This window comes from Macaca nemestrina, chromosome 12 (assembly GCF_043159975.1).
Source record: "Macaca nemestrina isolate mMacNem1 chromosome 12, mMacNem.hap1, whole genome shotgun sequence".
Lineage (NCBI taxonomy): Eukaryota > Metazoa > Chordata > Mammalia > Primates > Cercopithecidae > Macaca > Macaca nemestrina.
The window spans coordinates 12,385,849-12,404,191 of NC_092136.1; the positions used below are offsets into that span (position 1 = coordinate 12,385,849).

General features: G+C 49.0%; 1 pseudogene; it reads right to left on the minus strand.

Moving 5' to 3' along the window:
* Nucleotides 1-8,208: 8,208 nt before the first annotated feature.
* LOC112424585 (U2 spliceosomal RNA) lies at nt 8,209-8,346 on the minus strand (annotated as a pseudogene).
* Between the last annotated feature and the right edge of the window lie 9,997 nt (nt 8,347-18,343).

The window sequence follows — 18,343 nt, forward strand, 5'->3', positions numbered from 1 at the left end:
TGGGAGGCCAGCATGGGTGGATCACCTGAGGTCAGGAGGTCAAGACCAGGCTGGAGTCTCTACTAAAAATACAAAAAACTAGCTGGGCGTGGTGGTGCACTCCAGCTACTCGGGAGGCTGAGGCAGGAGAATCGCTTGAACCCAGGAGGTGGAGGTTGCAGTGAGCCGAGATCGCACCACTGCACTCCAGCCTGAGTGACAGAGCAAGATCCCATCTCAAAAACACATTGTTGTGCTATCATTACCACCACACAACTCCAGAACTTTCCGACTTCACAAACTGAAACTCTGTTACCATTAAACACTAACTCCCATTCCTCTCCCCCACCAGCCTCAGCCACTAGCATTCTACTTTCTGTGTCCATGAATTTGACTATTCTAGATACTTCACAGAAGTGGAATCAATTATATATATATGTTTTTGTTTGTTTGTTTTGAGACAGCGTTTCTCTCTGTCACCCAGGCTGGAGTGCAGTGGTGCAGTCTTGGCTCACTGCAACTTCCGTCTCGTGGGTTCAAGTGATTCTCCTGCCTCAGCCTCCCGAGTAACTGGGATTACAGGTGCCTGCCACCATGCCCAGCTAATTTTTGTATTTTCAGTAGAGATGGGGTTTCATCATGTTGGCCAGGCCGGTCTCGAACTCCCAACCTCAGATGATCCACCCGCCTCTGCCTCTCAAAGTGCCGGAATTACAGGCATGAGCCACTGTGCCCAGCCTGGAATCATATAATATTTATCCTTTGTGACTGGTTTGTTTATTTCACTTAGCATAATGTCTTCAAGATTCATCTATGTAATAGCATGTATCAGAATTTCATTCCTTTTTAAGTCTGAATAACATTCCATTGTATGTATCATATTTTCTTTTTTCTTTTTTTTTGAGATGGAGTCTTGCTGTGTTGCCCAGGCTGGAGTGCAATGGCGCAATCTCGGCTTACTGTAAACTCTGCCTTTCAGGTTCAAGTGATTCTCCCGCCTCAGCCTCCCTGAGTAGCTGGGATTACAGGCACCCACTATCATGCCCGGCTAAGTTTTGTATTTTTGTAGAGATGGGGTTTCGCCATGTTGGCCAGGCTGGTCTTGAGCTCCTGACCTCAGGTGATCTGCCCGCCTCGGCCTCCCAAAATGCTGGGATTACAGGCGTGAGCCCCTGCGCCCAGACGTATGTATCATATTTTCATCCATGTCTGAAAGCCAAATTTCATTCACTGATGGACGTTTGGGTTATTTCCACACTTTGGCTATTGTGAATAATGCTGCTATAAACATACGTGTTCTTTTTCTTTTTTTTTTTTTGAGATGGAGTTTTGCTCTTGTTGCCCAGGCTGGAATGCAATGGCATGACCTCACTCACTGTAACCTCCACCTCCCAGGTGCAAGAGATTCTCCTGCCTCAGCCTCCCGAGTACCTGGGATTACAGGCACCTGCCACTACACGAGGCTAATGTTTTGTATTTTTAGGAGAGACAGGGGTTTCACCACGTTGGCCAGGCTGGTCTCAAACTTCTGACCGCAGGTGATCCATCCACCTCAGCCTCCCAAAGTGCTGGGATTTCAGGAGTGAGCCACCGTGCCCAACTGGTTATTTCTTGATGACATGCTAAACAAGGGGTGGATTATTCATGCCTCCCCTTTTTAGACCATATAGAGTAACTTCCTGACATTGCCATGGCATTTGTAACTGTCATGGCACTGGTGGGAGTGTACCAGTGAGGGTCACCAGAGGTCAGCCTCATTGCCATCTTGATTTTAGTGGGTTTTACCCTGCTTCTTCATTGCAGACCATGTTATCAGCAAGGTCTTTATGACCTGTATCTTGTGCTGACCTATCTCATCCTATGACTTCAAATGATGCCTAACCATCTGGAAATAGAGCCAGTAGATCTCAGCCTCATTTTACCCAACCCCTATTCAAGATGGAGTTGCTCTGGTTCAAACGCCTCTGACACTTCATCCATCCCTTGCAAGGGCCCCACTGGGCACAGGTGATTGCCCTAGACTGACCTCCAATCTGTCTAGCACCTCCATTTGGGCTGGACAGGAGGTCAGCTAGCCCCTTGGTGGAGGCTGGCCTAAGCTGTGCCCCGTGGAGTTACTCCATAATGAGTGGCACTAGGACGGCCCAATCAAAGCCTTTTCTCAGCGCATATACCAGCAGGGAGTAGGTGACATTGATCAGGACTGTGGTAGTGACCCTGAGCCACCCCAGGGGGTTGATCTGGAGCCTGGGGGATTGTGGCGCTGGTGCATCAATCACTCCTTTCTTGCCTTTTCCCAGTTCCCACCTATGACTTTTACTCAGCATTGGCCGTGAGTGCCCCAAGCACTGTCTCTGGAAAGCATTTGGCTTCTACAGATGTAATGTTTTTCAAATGAATGTGGATGCCACTGTGATTAATAACATTCGAATTCGCTGAAAGCATTTCTGAATTCAAAGTAGTCTTTTGTGCTGTATTTTCTCAGCCAATGAATATATTAAAATACAGCTATTAACAAATGGGATGGAAATAGGTGAAGCTGTTGAAATTTAAGAGTTCAGAAACAAACAGAGTTCAGATGGGCCCTGGATGTAAACCAATATGGCCATTTTGGGGTTTCCACTGGGACAGGATGCTTCTGATCTTCCACCTCCCTGGACCTGGAGTCACCCTTCCTTGTAAGATCCAGTGAAAATGGCTGAGTCCCTGTCCTTCATACAAGGGAAGGCTAGCATCCTTCTCAATGTTTCTGAGAATCTCCACTGGACACCTATGATCTCCTGCTACCTCTCAGCCCAGATTTCTTCAAACCCACCCCAGCTCCCTGCATACTGCTGTGATTTCCCTTCGCAATGCTTCATTAGAGCACAGGCCTGGCCCTTGCTAGTGGGGTGATCAAACTGGGGCCACAGGAGCCAGATTGCCTGGGTTCAAAGTCTTGCTCTGCAAATGATGAGCTGATTGGCCTTGGGCAATGGTCTCCATCTCTCTGGGCTTTGGTTTTCTCATTATAAACTGGGGGTAAGTGTGGCCCCTAACTCTTAGGCCTTGCTGCAGGTCACATGAGTTAGTGTGAATAAAGCATCAGCAGTTAGTTAGAGAATATGAGCCATCATTTTCATTGATCCTCCTCCAAGCACTATAGTGTGTAACTGACTTTTTTTTTTGAGATGGAATCTGGCTCTGTCACCCAGACTGGAGTGCAGTGGTGCAATCTCAGCTCACTGCAGCCTCCGCCTCCCAGGTTCAAGTGATTCTCCTGTCTCAGCCTTCCGAGTGCTGGGACTACAGGTGTGCACCACCATGCCCCGCTAATTTTTGTATTTTTAGTAAAGACAGGGTTTCACCATATTGGTCAGGCTGGTCTCGAACTCCTGACCTCAGGTGATCCACCAGCATCAGCCTCTCAAAGTGCTAGGATTACAGGCATAAGCCACTACACCCAGCCTGTGTAACTGACTTTGATGGACGGTTTGGGAAGAGCAGAGGGGGATTACAGATTTACAGGTTAGCACCTCTTGTCCGTCCCCAACCCAGGAAGCATCTCAGCAGCCTGCCATCTCCTCTGGCCTTGGCCTGTTGCCATTTCTTGCGGGCTGCTCACTTCCCACCTCTCTGGACCCTTCTCCCAACTGTCCTCTAAGTTCCACAGCCTCCCGCCTGCCTCTCAGCCACCAGAAGAAGATGCAAAATTGGTTTTACAGGGCATCTGCATTCTGGTCTCAGCTGCTGTCATTACAGAAAAGGCTCTAAGACAACGACACCCAGTGAGGCCAAGACGGTCCCCTCAGAGAAGTCTGGGAAATCTGCAAGGGCATTTTTCTTTGTCAAAATGGGAGACAGAGACCTGTTTATATAGAAACACAAAATAAATAATTTTTGCATGCTTTCAACATACACAGAATTTTCTAGGAACATGACTATTGTGTACACAAAGAGAAGATTGTCCTTTGTTTTGTTTGGAATTTGGCCAAGACTCGTTGCCCATTTCATGTCACTGGCAACAACACCGCTTGTGGGGTCTGAATCACCATCACAACTACCTGTGTCCATCTGCCTTGTGGCCACCATGGTCCCTGTGGCCCCACCTCTAGGAGCAAGTGTTGGGCCACCTCATCTCCTGCTGTAGTCAGCCTGCAGATTTTCTTTTTCTTTTATTTATTTATTTATTTATTTTTGAGACAGCGTCTCACTTTGTTGCCCAGGCTGGAATGCAGTGGCACGATCTTGGCTCACTGCAATCTCCACTTCCCAGGTTCCAGCGATTCTCCTGCCTCAGCCTCCCAGGTGGCTGGAATTACAGGCGCCCACCACCACGCCTGGCTAATTTTTGTAGTTTTAGTAGAGACGGGATTTCACCATGTTGGCCAGGCTGCTCTCGAACTCCTAACCTCAGGTGATCCACCCACCTCAGCCTTCCAAAGTGCTAGGATTATAGGAATGAGCCACCACGCCCAGCCTGCCTGCAGATTTTCATCCTGAAATTGATATTATTTTATTAGAAATTACCCTCCTTTTATTTCTCCTTCATATTATAGTTAGGATATCGTTGTTTTTAAAGCATGTGTGAGGGTAGGTTAGTTTATTTATGAATTTCATTTCAGCTTGGTGAAGGGAACATTACAAAATATTTGTAATTGGGGGGCAGGGGTTGGGTCTGACTTCTCTACCTTTGCATAATTCAAGAAATCCATTTCTGAACTCTCAGCAACTGGGAGTGATTTGCTTCTGAGATGAAGTGCCCGGAGGTGCAGGCCGTTGCTGCCCTCTAGTCTTTGCAATCGCTTTTTCCTCTTCCCTGTGAGTGTTCTGGGTTCATGACCCCATTTCTAATCTCTTGCTCCCAGGACTCTCCCCTGGACCTGTCCTCCACCGAGTGGCCCCAGGAGACACTCCCAGCATATCAACACTTCTCAGCTTGAAACACTCATGTGGTCCACATCCCCCATGATTTACATTTGTCCCTTGAGCTATGTGCAGGACAAAGCCTCAGCTCAGCTCACTCCTCCTCTCTCATTTTGTATCCAGCCTCTGCTCCTTTGCCCATGCTGTTCCCTCTGTCTGGAATGCTGCATCACCACCCCACACCCCTGCACCCTCACCACCCTGCATCCCCTGCACCCTCACCACCCCGCACCTCTGCACCCTCACCACCCCTCACCCCCTGCACCCTCACCACCCCGCACCTCCCTGCATTCTCACCATCCCTCACCCCCTGCACCCTCACCTTCCTGCACCCCCTGCACTCTTACCACCCCACACCCCCTGCACCCTCACCTCCCCGCACCCCTGCATCCTCACCACCACACACCCCCCTGTACCCTCACCTCTCTGCACCCCCTGCACCCTGACCACCCTGCTTCCCCTGCACCCTCACCACCCTGCACCCCTGCACCCTCACCACCCCTCACCCCCTGCACCCTCACCACCCCACAACCCCCTGCATTCTCACCATCCCTCACCCCTGCCTCCTCACCACCATGCACCCCCCTGTACCCTCACCTCCCGGCACCCCTGCACCCTCACCACCCCGCACCCCCTGCACCCTCACCTCCCTGCACTCCCTGCACCCTCACCACCCCACAACCCCCTGCATTCTCACCGTCCCTCACCCCTGCCTCCTCACCACCATGCACCCCCCTGTACCCTCACCTCCCGGCACCCCTGCACCCTCACCACCCCATACCCCCTGCACCTTCACCTCCATTTTTGACTGTCCCCAAGGACTTCTAATTCTTCTCTTCATTAGAAACTCAGTCCTGAAGTTCCTGGTGTCTTGAAGATGTCTCTAGAAAATCAGCTTCTAGGCCAGGCAAGGTGGCTCACACCTGTAATCCCAGCACTTTGGGAGGCCGAGGCGGGCGGACCATCTGAAGTCAGGAGTTCAAGACCAGCCTGGCCAACATGGTGAAACCCTGTCTCTACAAAAATACAAAAATTAGCCAGGTGTGGTAGTGTGCGCCTGTAATCCCAGCTACTCAGGAGTCTGAGATGGAAGAATCACTTGAACCTGGGAGGCAGAGGTTGCAGTGAGCTGACCGAGATCATGCCATTGCACTCCAGCCTGAGCAACAGAGTAAGACTCTGTCTCAAAAAAAAAAAAAAAAAGAAAGAAAGAAAGAAAGAAAAGAAAAGAAAAAATCAGCTTCCACCTGGGCGTGAAGTTGGGCAGAGGAGAAGGGGCCACTGGGGCAGGGAAGAGATAGATGTTGGATTTTAGAGGATCCAGTAAAGGACGCTCCTCTTCGCCACCTAAGTTTGAAAGCGACTGAGAGAGACACACAACAGTTAGACAGAGAGAGATCAAAATATTTTCCTGTGACTTAAGAGCAATGGCCAAGTTGGCTTCCTGTTATCCTACCTTTGAACTTGACATTCACCCACTGAAAATGCCTAGTCCCTGGCTCAGTGCGGATACCAGAGGCTAACTGACAGGCAGCAACAGACCAATAAAGGCTTTCAAAAGAGATGGCGCGCTGGGCTGGGCTTGCCCAGGAGCTCCTCCCAGGCTTGACCATCAGGTAAGTCACTTCTCCACAGGGGAGAAGGAGGGAGTGAGCACATGGCGTTGCTGTAATTCAATGGACACTTCCCCATGGACACCATGATGTCGGGGAGGGAGAGGAGGAAGGAAAGGCGGTGCTCAGAGGGGAGGAAAGCTGTGACCCAAGATGCCATTGCCTGGTTAATGTTTTTGGCAAGTCCTGGATGGGGCAGGAGCTGGAAGAGGAAGCTGAGGCCACAGGAAACCATCAGAGCCCGGGACTATGCCAAGAACTTATCTACTTTAAAACAACCTTTGACTGGATGCGATAGCTCACACCTGTAACCCCAACACTTTGGGAGGCCAAGGCAGGCAGATCGCTTAATGTCAGGAGTTCGAGACCAGCCTGACCAACATAGTGAAACTCTGTCTCTACTAAAAATGCAAAACCTAGCTGGGCATGGTGGCACGCACCTGTTGTCCCAGCTACTCGGGAGGCTAAGGCAGGAGAATGGCTTGAACCCAGGAGGTGGAGGTTGCAGTGAGCCAAGATTTCGCCACTGAACTCCAGCTTGGGTGACAGAGCGAGACTGCATCTCAAAAACAGTACAATAAAATAAAATCTTTTATTATCAGCAAAGCTGTGTAGGGGTGGAAAGGTGTGCTAACTTGCCTCATTCATCATAAAGGTCATGGCTGCCACTCCTATAACAAAAGACTGGTTAACAAGAGGAAAGCATAACCTTTTTTTTTTTTTTTTTTTTTTTTTGAGACAAAGTCTCGCTCTGTCACGCCGGCTGGAGTGCAGTGGCACGATCTCCTCTCACTGCAAGCTCCGCCTCCCAGGTTCGTGTTATTCTCCTACCTCAGCCTTGTGAGTAGCTGGGACTACAGGTGCCCGCCACCACGCCCGGCTAATTTTTTGTATTTTTAGTAGAGATGGGGTTTCACTATGTTAGCCAGGATGGTCTGGATCTCCTGACTTCGTGATCCACCAGCCTCGGCCTCCCAAAGTGCTAGGATTACAGGCGTGAGCCACCGCGCCCGGCCGCAACAAATTTATTTAATCAAAGTTTTACAAGGCACAGGAACCTCAGAATGAAGACCCAAAGATCCAGGGAAACCTGTCTATTTTTATGCTTCGATTCTATGCGAAGCAGACAGCCGTGTAGAAAGGCGATTGGACAAAAGAGCGTGATTCATGGGAATAGACTGAGTGGGGTCACCCAGCAAAGCCCGTCTATTGAGATACCTCTTGGCCTCTCTGTGCAGGGGAGAAGGGAGAGAGTGACCCTTTCTAGGTTCTATGACTTGCTTTAGGGAAGAGGGGTTCTAGTTTCTATGACTGGGGGAAAAGAATTCTGGTGTCTATGGCTTCCTCTGGGGGCGAAACAGGGGCAGGAGACAGGAGGGTGGGAGAATGTCAGAGAGAGACTTGGCTTTTGAGATCTTCCAATTTCCTTTAGTCCAAAGTACTCAGGCTGCCATAGCACCATACTTTGCAGTATCGTTCTCTGAGCCCCAACAGCTGTGCATGTACATTGTACAAAGTCGGAACTTGCCAATGAGCAAAACCAAGAAAACAAAACCACTCTATTCCTACCACCCAGGGAGTATCCTCATTTTCTGTCCTCCCATATCTCTTAAAGTTTCTTTTTTTTTTTAAAGACGGAATCTTCTCTGTCATCCAGCCTGGAGTACAATGGCGCGATTCTGGCTCACTGAAACCTCCACCTCCCAGGCTCAAGCAATTCTCCTGCCTCAGCCTCCCAAGTAGCTGGGATTACAAGCACATGCCACCACGCCCAGCTAACTTTTGTATTTTCTTAAACTGGTAAGAACAGATACTACACTTGATCTTAGCCAAAAGGCCGAGAAGCGATTTTTTTTTGGTATTTTTTCAGTAGAGACGGGTTTCACTATGTTGGCCAGGCTGGTCTCCAACTCTTGACCTCAACTGATCAGCCCGCCTCGGCCTCCCAAAGTACTGGGATTACAGGCATGAGCCACTGTGCCTGGCCCTGAATCTCTTTTTATGCCTATGTAATTTTTTTTTTCTTTCAGAAGCAGGGTCTCACTATGTTGCCCAGGCTAGACTCAAACTCCTGGGCTCAAGCGATCTGCCTGCCTCAGCTTTCCAAAATGTTGGGATGACAGGTATGAGCCTCGGCGCCCAGTCCTGCATATGTAATTTTTTGTGTTTTGTTTGATTGTTTGTTTTGAGACAGAGTTTCGCTCCATTGCCCAGGCTAGAGTGCAGTGGCGCGATCTTGACTCACTGAAACCTCTGCTTCCCAGGTTCCAGTGATTCTCCTGCCTCAGCCTCCCTAGTAGCTGGGACTACAGGCTCCCGCCATCATGCCCAGCTAATTTTTGTATTTTAGTAGAGATGGGATTTTACCGTGTTGACCAAGCTGGTCTTGAACTGCTGACCTCAAGTAATCCACCCGCCTCAGCCTCCCAGAGTACTGGGATTACAGGTGTGAGCCACTGCACCTAGCCATATGCAATTTTTTAAATCAAAATGAGATCATGCTGTCCTTGTCAGTTATCTCAGCCTCTCCCTGTCAATACATCTCCATCTTATCTAATGCTCAGCCCACATTCAAATTCTCTCATTGCTCCCAAAATGTCCTGTATGCTGGCTCCTGAAAACGGGAGTGCAGTCAAGGACTCTGCAAAGCCTCTGGTTGGATGCCCTTAAGTCTCTTTTAGTCTGGCAAGTCCTTTTTTATGACAATGACATGTCATAAAACTGGACTAATAGTTTGCAAAATGCCTCACCTTCAGGGTTTATTGTGTTGTTTTTCTCTTGTTTCATTTATTCCTTAGTCTCCTGTATTTCTGGTAAACTGGCAATTATTGGACCCATGTTATTAGGCATTTTGGGTAAAAAGACACTGTGGGTGATGGTGGTATGCGACGCTGCGTGACACCAGAAGCACCCTCACATCAGGAGTGATACTGAGCTAGGGAGATGGTTTCCTACAGGACTGGATTGGAGGCCTTCCTGGCTGGAAGGCCCCTGTGAGCTCCTTGCTCTTATTTTACAGACATGGAAACGGAGGACCCGAGAGCAGCCTTCTGGAGCACAAGCCTTTGCAGTTTATAGAGGGTTTTCTTGAACCTGCAGGGGCTTCTCCACAGGCCCAAGATGCAGGAGTTTTGATTTCTTTTTTCTTTTCTTTTCTTTTCTTTTCTTTTTTTTTTTTGAGATGGAGTTTCGCTCTTGTTGCCCAGGCCGTAGTATAATGGTGCGATCTTGGCTCACAGAAACCTCCGCCTCCGGGGTTCAAGTGATTCTCCTGCCTCAGCCTCCTGAGTAGCTGGGATTACAAGCATACATCACCACACCCAGCTAATTTTGTATTTTTAGTAGAGGTGTTTCTCCATGTTGGTCAGGCTGGTCTCGAACACCCAATCTCAGGTGATCCGCCCACCTCGGCCTCCCAAAGTGTTGGGATTACAGGCGTGAGCCACTGCGCCTGGCCAAGGAGTTTTGATTTCTCCATTTTTTTTTTTTTTTTTTTTTTTTTTTTTTTTTTTTTTTGAGACGGAGTCTCGCTCTGCCGCCCAGGCTGGAGTGCAATGGCTGGATCTCAGCTCACTGCAAGCTCCGCCTCCCGGGTTCACGCCATTCTCCTGCCTCAGCCTCCCGAGTAGCTGGGACTACAGGCACCCGCCACCTCGCCCGGCTAGTTTTTTGTATTTTTTAGTAGAGACGGGGTTTCACCGTGTCAGCCAGGATGGTCTCGATCTCCTGACCTCGTGATCTGCCCGTCTCGGCCTCCCAAAGTGCTGGGATTACAGGCTTGAGCCACCGTGCCCGGCCTTGATTTCTCGGTTAAGGAAACTGACACTCCTAGGGGTGAAGGGACCAGAGCTGGGACATGCTTTCCATTTCCCCTGTGCCAGGCCCCGGGCCTCTGCCTGACCTTCTGCATCAGGAGAAGCCTAGTGTATCTGGCTCTTGGGTGCTCAGGGCGTGCTGTGGCTCCAGGGAAGCCCAGCACCTGTCCTTGCCTTTCAGAGGGATGGGCCTTCACTCTGGGCCAGGGGCGGGGAGGGGACACAGCTGTCTGGGCCTCCGAATCTGCTGGCTCAGCAGGTCTCATGTTTCCCTCTGAGAGGGATGCAGCCTTTTTGCAGGCAGCAGAGGACACAGTGGGAGGCTCTGGGGCTCTGAAGGTGGCCCCGGCTTTGTCTGTCCTGCTGCTCCCTGGTTCTGCTTCTTGACTCGGGAGTACACTGAGTCTTACAGAGCCTGGAAGGCAACTAGCCCTGGACACACAGCCAGATACGGCAGAGCTGGTTGTGCCCAAGCGATATGGCTTGACTTCACTCGCAACCCAGGGCAGCTTCCATTATGTACCAGCCCCGCAAACCAACCTGGGGGAGGTCCCCTCTGGCCAACCAGTCCCCAGTCCAGTTAGAAGCCAGGTGAAGTAAAGAGGGTACCGGGTGAACTCCAGTCACAACCCAGCCTGCCTTCCACCTAGCCAGGCCTGTTCATGCAGGCATTCATTGTCATTCATTGCTGCCCAATGTGGGCCAAGCTCCCACTAAATGTGGGAGATATATAGATAAAAAATTATTTAGATGGCCGGGCACAGTGGCTCACGTCTGTAATCCCAGCACTTTGGGAGGCTAAGGCGGGCAGATCACAAGGTCAGGAATTCGAGACCAGCCTGATCAACATGGTGAAACCCGTCTCTACTAAAGATACAAAAACTTAGCTGGGCGTGGTGGCAGGTGCCTGTAGTCCCAGCTACTCAGGAGGCTGAGGCAGGAGAATTGCTTGAACCTGGCAGGCGGAGGTTGCGGTGAATTGAGATCTCGCCACTGCACTCCAGGCTGGGCAACAGAGTGAGACTCCATCTCAAAAAAATAAATAAATAAATACATAAATAAAAAATAAAAATAAAATAAAAATAAAGATTTAGAATCAGATGGAATTGTTTTCATACTTGGCTCAGTGACTTATGTGTTGTGTGATGTTGGCCAAGTCATTTGACCTCTCCTAATCTCAATTCCATTATCCAAAAATAGTGATAAAACTCACTGGTTGGTTTGTTGAGAGAGGTAAATACATGTAGAGTACTTAATAACAGAAACTCATGCTTATATGATGCTTACTATGTGCCAGGCACTGTTCTATGTGTTACACAAAGATTTATTTAATTTGTACAACAGAGGTAGGTACTATTATTATCATTCTCATTTTACAGATTAGGATCCTGAGGCCCAGAGAAGTTAAGCAACCTATCCAAGTTCACACAGCATGTAAGTGGTGGAGCTGGGCTTCAAATTCGGCAGGTAGTCTGGTTTCAAAAGAAAGTAATGTTTGTGGGGCCAGGCATGGTGGCTCATGTCTGTAATCCCAGTGCTTTGGGAGGCTGAGGCAGGAGGAACACTTGAGGGCTGAAATTTGAGACCAGCCTGGGCAACACAGCAAGACTCTGTCTCTACAAAAAATTAAAAAATTAGCTATGCTCGGTGGCACACACCTGTAATCCCAGCTAATTGGGGGACTGAGGTGGGAGGATCCCTTGAGCCCAGGAGCCCAAGGCTGCAATGAGCTACGATCATATCCCTGCCCTCCAGCCTGGGAGACAGAGTGATGAGACCCTGTCTCAATTTTTTTTTCTTTGAAAACGGTGCTTGTATGTCCAGGCACGGAGGCTCATGCTTGTAATCTCAGCATTTGGGAGGCTGAGGCAGGTGGATTACTTAATGTTAGGAGTTCAAGACCAGCCTGGCCAACATGGCAAAACTCCGTCTCTACTAAAAATACAAAAATCAGCCAGGGCTGTGTGCAGTGGCTCACGCCTGTAACTCTACCATTTTGGGAGGTCAAGGCAGGTGGATCACCTGAGGTCAGGAGTTCAAGACCAGCCTGGCCAACGTGGTGAAACTTTGTCTCCACTAAAAATACAAAAATGAGCCAGGTGGTGGTGGCAGGTGCCTGCAATCCCAGCTACTTGGGAGGCTGAGGCAGGAGAATCGCTTGAACCCGGGAGGCAGAGGGTGCAGTAAGCCGAGATTGCACCACTGCACTCCAGCCTGGGCAACAGAGTGAGACTGCCTCAAAAAAAAAAAAAAAAAAAAAGTAGCTTGTAATAGACTATGATCTGGCCATAACCCTTGGAAAGGCTAGATGCTATCACAGGTCCCAAAAGGGAAATGTTCTCTGTCCACTCACTCTCCTCTGTTGTGCTAGGCCCATTAAGTTCTCTGAGGTCAGAGGGCTGATATGTCTGTGCACAGCACAGTTTGAAAAGGCGTATTAGGTAACTAATGCTTTGATAATGCTGCACAGCACCCTCAAAGCTCAGTGGCTTAAATGAGCAATCATCTATTCTCAGGCCCACAGGCCTGTAACTTGGTCGGACTTAGCTGTGTGGCTCTGCTGCAGACAGTAGGTCCAGCTCAGCCCAGCTGCAGGTCTTACCCTGGGGCCCAAAAATAGTCAAGGATCTCCAGAGAAACAGAACCGATAGCGTGTATGTGTATACAGATGAGGAGATTTATTACGAAAATTGGTTCACGTGATGATAGAGGCCAAGAAGTCCCGTGATCTGCCGTCTGCAAGCTGAGGACCAGGAAAGCCAGTCATATATATCATTCAGTATGAATCTGAAGGTCCAAGAGCCAGGAGCACATGGACATCCCAGCTCAAGAAGAGAGACAGACTTCTCCCTTCCTCTGCATTTCTGTTGTATTCAGGCACTTAATGAACTGGGTGCTGCCCACCTCTTTTGGCGAGAACAACCTTCTTCTTCTTCTTCTTTTTTTTTTTTTTAAATGGAGTCTCACTCTGTCACCCAGGCTAGAGTGCAGTGGTGCGATCTTGGCTCACTGCAACCTTTGCCTCCCAGGTTCAAGCGATTATCCTGCATCAGCCTCCGGAGTAGCTGGGATTGCAGGTGTGCACCACCACACCCTGCTAATTTTTGTATTTTTAGTAGAGATGGGTTTTTGCCATGTTGGCCAGGCTAGTCTCCAACTCCTGACCTCAGGTGATCCACCTGCCTCAACCTCCCAAAGTGCTGTGGTTACAGGTATGAGCCACTGCGCCTGGCCTAAGAGCAACCTTCTTTACTCCGTCCATTGATTAAAATGCTATTCTTTTCCGGAAACACTCTCACGGACACGCCCAGAAATAATGCCAACTATCTGGATACCCTTAGCCCAGTTAAGCTGATCCATAAAATTAACCATCACAGGGTCAGACTGAAGGGGCTGCAGCAGCCATCTGGGAGGTATTTATTCTTCCAGTGGCTACAGCAAAAGCACGAGGAACCAGGAAAGCTAGTTGCAGCTTCTGTTCACCTCTGAACAGCAAGTCCTGGCAAGTCACATGATCAAGCTCAAAATTGAGAAGAAAGCAGGCCCTGGAAAGGTCAGTTTCTCTCCTGTTGGACAGGAATCGGAAGCATTCCGTCCGGCTGTTCCTGGTGGCCATCTCGCAGCCATGAGGGAAGCCTGCGTGAAAAAGAGTCAGAGAAACAGCCAGAGCTTTGATCCCACCATACTCAGCTGAGGCTTACTATCCTGCGGTTGTGTGAGCCAGTAGAATCTCCTCTTGCTTAAGCCAGTTTGGGTCTTGTTTCTGTTGCTTGCTCCTGCACACGTCTAATAACGAAAGCACTTGTGAGGATTGAGTGAGACATTGTGTGTGGAGTGCTCGGCACAGGGCCTGGCACTTGTGAGTGCCCCGTAAATGTTAGCTACAACTTGTCACCCCCACAGAGGGAGTGCACAGAGCATAGGGAGTGCCCTGGCAAAGGTAGTCTGAGGCGTGCTGTGTCGCAGAACCTAGACCCATGGCCTGGGTTCTTGATACATTTCTTTTCTAGCGGGTACTTGATAAATTTCTGCCCAATGGGATGGATGCTTTGTGCTTTCATTTCCCTTTGCTCAGTGCACTGATCTCTGCCAGATGCAAAGAGGAAGTAATCTGATGATCTGATTATGGTAATATGGTCCCTTGTACCAGCAACTCTGAGGCTTAAGCCACAGGGGCAGATTTGTGTGAGTAAGAGGCTTACCACCCAAAGGGTGAAACAGCCAGGCAGACGGGGGAGCGGTTAATTAAACAGAGGCTTACTAAGTGCCTACTATGTGCTGGGCATTGCACCTGAGGAAGCTCCAGGGTCTTTGCCCCCAACAGAAGGCTTGAGGAATCTTTGAGGAGGGGAGAAGCACCCTGTCCCTTACCCTGTGTCATCTTCCATATACCTTGGCTAATATAATGGAGGTCAACACCCCCAGAGGAAGTCCGAGGCTTCACCCCTGAGCTGAAGCACTGGACAGACAGACTGACAGACATAGCCGAGGTGTTGCAGGAACACACAGAGCTCACTGCCGTCCAGCAAGCCTTCTCCTCTCCCAAGGCCTCCCCATGCCTCTGTGATGTGGGGAACAGCGAAGGAAGGCTCCTCTTCCATGTACAGTGATTTTTAAAAGAACGATGATTTTTGCACCAGGCAATACAGTCCCATGGTCCAAACATCAAAACAGGATGAAAAAGCAGGGACTGGGCCAGGCTTGGTGTCTCATGCCTGTAATCCCAGCACTTTGGGAGGCCAAGGCGGGTGGGTCACGAGGTCAGGAGATCGAGACCATCCTGGCTAACATGTTGAAACCCCGTCTCTACTAAAATACCAAAAAAAAAAAAAAAAAAAAAAAAAAGCTAGGCGTCGTGGCACGTGCCCGTAGTCCCAGCTACTCTGGAGGCTGAGGCAGGGGAATTGCTTGAACCCAGGAGGCAGAGGTTGCAGTGAGCGGAGGCTGAGATCGCGCCAGTACACTCCAGCCTGGTGACATAGCGAGACTCCGTCTCAATAAAAAAAAAAAAAAAAAAAAGCAGGGCCTGTGAAGTCTTGTTTCCATCCCGTCTTGTTCGCTTGTCTCCCGTCTCTAAGATGACCCCCTTTTCCGTTCCTTGAAAGTCCCTGTCTTAGAGCTGCTGCTGTTTCGGTCTGCTCTGCACTGGTTGTTAAATATTTTGATTATCACCCTGACTTCCCGCATCTCTGAGACAAAGAACAAGGACATGCAAAAATAGATTTTTTCTTGCCTCCTGCCATGGGCTGGATGTTTGTGTCTCCTCTGTTCCTCACATGCCTACGTTCCTATCCCCCAAATTCCTGTGGTGTAATCTCCACGCTCCGTGTGATGGTATTGGGAGGAGGGGACTCTGGGAGGTAAGTGGGTCATGGGAGTGTAGCCCTCATGAATGGGATCTGTGTCCTTATAAAAGGGACCCCAGAGAGCTCTCTGGTCCTCTTCCTGCCATGTGAGGACACAGTGGCAAGTTGGCAGTCTGCAACCCAGAAGGGGCCCTCACCAGACCCAACCATGCTGGCACATGGTCTTGAACTTTCAGCTTCCAGAACTTTGAGAACTACATTTCTATAGTTTCCAAGCCACCCAGTTGATAGTATTCTGTTATAGCATCTCAAACTGATGATGATAACGCCCTTCTTTCTCACACAGAAGTAACATTATAAACACGCTGTTCTGTATCTGGCCTTTTTTATTAAACTATCCCAGGGGTCCTTCCCTATCAGTATAAGAAGCTCTTTTGTTTTTGTTTGTTTGTTTGTTTGTTTTTCAGTTGAATAGTGTTCCTTCCATACTTTGTTTAATCAGACCCTGGTAAAATGCACACTTAATACTGTTTCCAATCTTTTTTTTTTTTTTTTTTTTTTTTTTGAGACAAGTTCTCGCTGTGACACCCACCCAGGCTAAAGAAGTAGCACAATCATGGCTTGTTGCAACCTCGACCTCCCAGTCTCAAGCAATCCTCCCACCTCAGCCTCCCGAGTAGCTGGGACAACAGGCATGCGCCACCATGCCTGGCTAATTTCTTTTTTTCATAGAGACGGGGCCTATGTTTCCCAGGTTGGTCTCGAACTCCTGGGCTCAAGCAATCCTTCTGCCTCAGCCTCCCAAAGTGCCTGCACCCGGCTCCAATCTTTTCTTTTTTTTTTGAAATGGAGTTTCACTCTTGTTGCCCAGGCTGCAGTGCAGTGGCACGATCTGGGCTCACTGTAGCGTCCGCCTCCCAGGTTCAAGTGATTCTCCTGCCTCAGCCTCCCAGGTAGCTGGGATTACAGGCACACACCACCAGGCCAGGCTAATTTTTGTATATCTAGTAGAGATGGGGTTTCGCCATGTTGGCCAGGCTGGTCTCGAACTCCTCACTTCAAGTGATCCACCCGCCTCGGCCTCCCAAAATGCTGGGATTACAAGCATGAGCCAACATGCCCGGCCTCCAGTCTTTCGTTATTAGAAGCCATGCTACTGTGAATTACCTGGTACATCATCCTTGCTCAGCTCTACCTATAAGAATAAAATGTAGACTCAGGACTGCTGACTCAGAGGGCAAATGCATTTACAACTTTGATAAATATTGCGGAATTGCCCTCCGTAGGGAATATAACACATTGAATTCCCACCGGCAACATACGAAGGTTTATTTTTCTTAAGAGAACCAAATAAAATACTTTTCTTATTGAAAACAAAAACATAGTCCTCATGGAGGACTGGGAAATACAATCACAGAGCAGAAAGTAAAAATTACTCAGAATCAGAATGTGTGGAGACCTCCCAGATTTGCAATCTGGCATATTTCCCTCAAGTCTTGATTCATACCCTGCATACTGTTCCAGAACCCGATTTATTCACTCCACCAATATTTTGTGAACAGCGTTGTCTCATGTCTGTAAATATTTTTTCATTATACCTTCAGAGCGACAACGGAACAGAGATATTAATTAAGCAATGGACCCGGGTTGAAATCTCGGCTCCATTGCTGTCTATCTGTGCAATGTTGGGCAAATTATGTAAGTATTCCAGGCTTCAATTTCTTCTTTGTGAAATGAGGATCATAAAAGCACCTACCTGTAGAATTATTGTGAGAGTTGAGTGCATCAGAACACATGAAACGAGCAAACAAAGCTTGGCACAGTAAACACTATAAATGTGGCCGGGCGCGGTGGCCCACGCCTGTAATCCCAGCACTTTGGGAGGCCCAGGTAGGTAGATCACCTGAGATCAGGAGTTTGAGATCAGCCTGGCCAACATGGTGAAACCCCATCTCCACTAAAAATACAAAAATTCGCCAGGCGTAGTGGTGGGCGCCTGTAATCTCATATACTGTGGAGGCTGAGGCAGGAAAATCGCTTGAACCCGGGAGGCAGAGGTTGCAGTGAGCCAAGGTTGCACCATGCACTCCAGCCTGGGTAACAAGAGCAAGACTCCATCTAAACACACACACACACACACACACACCCATCCACCCCCACCCCACACACAATAAATGTTAGCCGATGCTGCATCATTTTTGACTACCTGGTGTTTCCTTGGATGGACACGCCATAGTTTGTTGGATAAATTCCTTGTCGCTAGACATTTAGGTTATTTCTGTGTTTTCGGCACTACTTCGATGATGCAGCCTGGTGGATATAGCTTTATCCCGATCCCTTGTTTACCTCTGCTGAGGGAGGTGAGGGGACAAGTGTGGCCCGTCCCTCATGGCTGCTCAGGGTCTACCTTGATGTGCTCCTTTGGAACTCTCTGGAGTTGGTTTTCACACCCCTTTTCCTCTGGATTTTCCTTCCTTCCTGCAGGCTCGAGAGGCAGGGTCTGGGCTTTCTGGTGCCTCTCTCAGCCCTACCACCTGTGTCAACTGGGTCGCTTCTCTTGTCTAAGAGAAGGCCAGAGCCTTAAAGCCATCAGTCTACCAATGAATGGATTTTACACATGTGGTCCAGCCATACAATGGAATATTATTCAGCAGTAAACAGGAATGAAGTCCTGATGCATGCTATGACATGGATGAAGTTTGACAATATTATGCCAAGTGGAAGA